Source organism: Syngnathus scovelli, unplaced genomic scaffold (genome assembly GCF_024217435.2).
Source record: "Syngnathus scovelli strain Florida unplaced genomic scaffold, RoL_Ssco_1.2 HiC_scaffold_440, whole genome shotgun sequence".
Classification (NCBI taxonomy): domain Eukaryota; kingdom Metazoa; phylum Chordata; class Actinopteri; order Syngnathiformes; family Syngnathidae; genus Syngnathus; species Syngnathus scovelli.
In genome coordinates this window covers 11007-15000 of record NW_026061539.1, presented here as the reverse complement: position 1 = coordinate 15000, position 3994 = coordinate 11007, and positions in this window count along the sequence as shown.

The window sequence follows — 3994 nt, the reverse complement described above, 5'->3', positions numbered from 1 at the left end:
CCGCCACCCCCCGACCGCCACCAGCCGACCGCCACCAGCCGACCGCCACAAGGCGACAGCCACCATCCCCAAGCGCCACCCCCGACCGCCACCAGCCGACCGCCACCAGCCGACCGCCACAAGGCGACAGCCACCATCCCCAAGCGCCACCCCCGACCGCCACCAGCCGACCGCCACCAGCCGACCGCCACCAGCCGACCGCCACAAGGCGACAGCCACCATCCCCAAGCGCCACCCCCGACCGCCACCCCCCGACCGCCACCAGCCGACCGCCACCAGCCGACCGCCACAAGGCGACAGCCACCATCCCCAAGCGCCACCCCCGACCGCCACCCCCCGACCGCCACCAGCCGACCGCCACCAGCCGACCGCCACAAGGCGACAGCCACCATCCCCAAGCGCCATCCCCGACCGCCACAAGGCGACCGCCACCAGCCGACCGCCACCAGCCGACAGCCACCATCCCCAAGCGCCATCCCCAAGCGCCACCAGCCGACCGCCACCAGCCGACAGCCACCATCCCCAAGCGCCATCCCCAAGCGCCACCCCCGACCGCCACCAGCCGACCGCCACCAGCCGACCGCCACCGGCCGACCGCCACCGGCCGTTCGCGGTGTGCGCCGCCGTTCCCCAAGCACCCTCCGGGACGAAGCCGGAGCCAGAGAATAGCAGCGGCCGTGCGTAAAAGCTGCGGCCGGGCCTCGCGGAGGGTCCCCGGGCAGCGAGCTGCCGAGCCCCGGCCTCCAGCTTCCACCAGGTAATAGGACCGGGCGCGCGCAAAAGCTGCGGCCGGGCCTGGCGGAAGGTCCTCGGGCATCCAGCGAGATCACACGGCCCCCACCGGAGGCGGCTAGCGCCTCCGTAGAGTAGTGCCGGCCCGCGGAAGCGGCCGCCCGTCAGCCTGCGTTGCCGCTGGTCGAAAAATGCACAAAGTGCCAAACCCCATTCATTTACAACGGCGTGTCCGCCAGAGGGCGCACTTCCCCCGGCGGACCAGCCGGCGGCTCCTCCGTGAAAGCCTATCCGCCTGGCGGTGGCTCCGGGCCGGCCTGGATTCCGGACCGCCACCGCTCACTCGCGGGACCCTAATCGGCCCGCGGACCAGCCGGCGGGACCTCCGTGAAAGCCTATCCGCCTGGCGGTGCCTCCTGGCCGGCCTGGATTCCGGACCGCCACCGCTCACTCGCGGGACCCTAATCGGCCCGCGGACCAGCCGGCGGATCCTCCGTGAAAGCCTATCCGCCTTCGCCGGTTCCCCGGCCGGCCACGGGTGGCGAGAATCCGGCCTCCTCGCCCGGAGCGCGCTTCGACTTGGGCGAAAAATGCACCAAGTGCCAAACCCCATTCATTTACAACGGCGTGTCCGCCAGAGGGCGCACTTCCTCCGGCCGGCGGGGCTCGTTAGAGAGCGCGTCCGCCTTGGCCGGTTCCCCGGCCGGCCACGGGTGGCGAGAATCCGGCCTCCTCGCCCGGAGCGCGCTTCGACTTGGGCGAAAAATGCACTAAGTGCCAAACCCCATTCATTTACAACGGCGTGTCCGCCAGAGGGCGCACTTCCTCCGGCCGGCGGGGCTCGTTAGAGAGCGCGTCCGCTTTCGCCGGTTCCCCGGTCGGCCGCGAACGGCGAAAAGCCGGCCTCTTCCCCCGGAGCCCGGTGGGCGAATTTTTTTTTTTTTTTTTTTTTTTTTTTTTCAAAGTGCCAACGGCTCTCGCGCCGCGCTGCGTCCGCCTTCGCCGGTTCCCCGGTCGGCCCGAACGAGCGAAAATTCGGCCTCTTGCCCCGGAGCCCGGTCGGCGAATTATTTATTTATTTATTTATTTATTTATTTATTTTTCCAAAGTGCCAACGGCTCTCGCGCCGCGATGCGTCCGCCTTCGCCGGTTCCCCGGTCGGCCACGAACGGCCAAAAATCGGCCTCTCCCCCCGGAGCCCGGTCGGCGAATTATTATTTATTTATTTATTTATTTATTTATTTTTCCAAAGTGCCAACGGCTCTCGCGCCGCGATGCGTCCGCCTTCGCCGGTTCCCCGGTCGGCCACGAAGTATTGCGCATGATTATACGCGATGTTAATATTTATTTAATTATTAAATAAATACATACATGTGTTTATTAATGATATACGCGATGTTAATATTTATTTAATTATTACCTATATTATGAATAAACTAACGGTGATTTTACACGATTTGACTACATACGTGACCGTGATATAGTGCCGAGGGCTCCCGCGCCGTCACGCGTCCGCCTTGGCACGGGTCGCCCGCGGCAGCGAGCGTTCGGCTCGCGGGGGTCCGCGGGGTGTTATTAGGGAGTGCGGCAGCCGTGCCGAGGCTCCGGCCGGCCGCCGGAAGTCCCGCGGGGGAGCGTCGGAGCTCCGCGAGGCCGGCCGGGGAGCCTCTTAGTCATCGCCCGCGCTCGCGGTGGTCCCGGTCGCTTAAAGTGCCACGGGAGGCGTAGCGATGCGAGTGAGTGTGCGCAAAGTGCGAGAGGCGGTGCATTTACGCGCCGTGTCCGCGAGAGGGAGGCAATTCCCCGTTGCGACCTCCGGGAGATCAGCGGGCCGCCGAAAAGGCTCGGCCGGGGTGCCTGGAGCCTCCTCGGGCGTCGAGTTAGGAGGGGGGCGCGCGGAGAACCGGCTGGATGTCCCCTGGAAGCTCAGCGGGCCGTGGGAAAGGCTTGGCCGGGGTGCCGGAAGCCTCGGCCGGCTTAAAAGTGAGGAGGAAAGCGCGCGGAGAACCGGCCGGAGGTCCCCTGGAAGCTCAGCGGGCCGTGGAGAAAGCTTAGCCGGGGTGCCTGGAGCCTCGGCCGGCTTAAAATGTGAGGAGGAAAGCGCGCGGAGAACCGGCCGGAGGTCCCCTGGAAGCTCAGCGGGACGTGGGAAACGCTTGGCCGGGGTGCCGGAAGCCTCGGCCGGCTTAAAAGTGAGGAGGAAAGCGCGCGGAGAACCGGCCGGAGGTCCCCTGGAAGCTCAGCGGGCCGTGGGAAACGCTTGGCCGGGGTGCCGGGAGCCTCGGCCGGCTTAAAACGTGAGGAGGAAAGCACCGGGAGAACCGGCTGGAGGTCTTCTGGAAGCTCAGCGGGCCGCCGAAAACGCGTAGCCGAGGTGCCGGGAGCCTCCTCGGGCGTCAAAAGTGAGGAGCGACGCACCCCCGAGAACCGCCCGGGTCCTCCAGCCACCGTTGAAAAAGACGTCGAGTCAGGCTACCTTAAGAGAGTCACAGTTACTCCCGCCGTTTACCCGCGCGGAGCGTCATCGCCTCCGCGAACCGTCAAAAATAAATAAATACATAAATAAATGTCAAGTGAGCCTACCTTAAGAGAGTCGTAGTTACTCCCGCCGTTTGGCCGCTCAAAGTGTCATCGGAAGCGGACCCACGCAAGTAAGTGTGCGCAAAGTGCGAGAGGTGGTGTTTTTACTCGCCGCGTCCGCCAGAGGGAGGCAATTCCCCGCCGCGGCGGCACCGGCAGCTTCCGAGCGTCTCCCCGAGCGCTCGGAAGTCCGTGCGGGGGGGAGATGAGAGCCGTGCGATGGTACCAGGTGGAGCCGGACGGCGCGGTGCTTCCAAGCAGCCGATCCGCTGGGCTTGGAGCTATTTTCGGCCACTTGGCGCGCGAGCACGGCCTCCCGGGTGGTGCCGGGGGGTGGTGCGTGAGCGCGCCGGCCGCTGGAAGTCCCGCGGAGGAGCGCCGGAGCTCCGCGAGGCCGGCCGGGGAGCCTCTTAGTCGTCACCCGGGGCCGCCGGAGCACCGGGGGGTGGTGCGCGAGCGCGCCGGCCGCCGGAGGTCCCGCGGAGGAGCGTCGGAGCTCCGCGAGGCCGGGGAGCCTCTCGGTAATCACCCGGGGCCGGCGGAGCGTTATTCGGCCGCTCTGCGCGCGCGCGCACGGCCTCCCGGCGGTGCCGGGGGGTGGTGCGCGAGCGCGCCGGCCGCCGGAGGTCCCGCGGAGGAGCGTCGGAGCTCCGCGAGGCCGGGGAGCCTCTCGGTAATCACC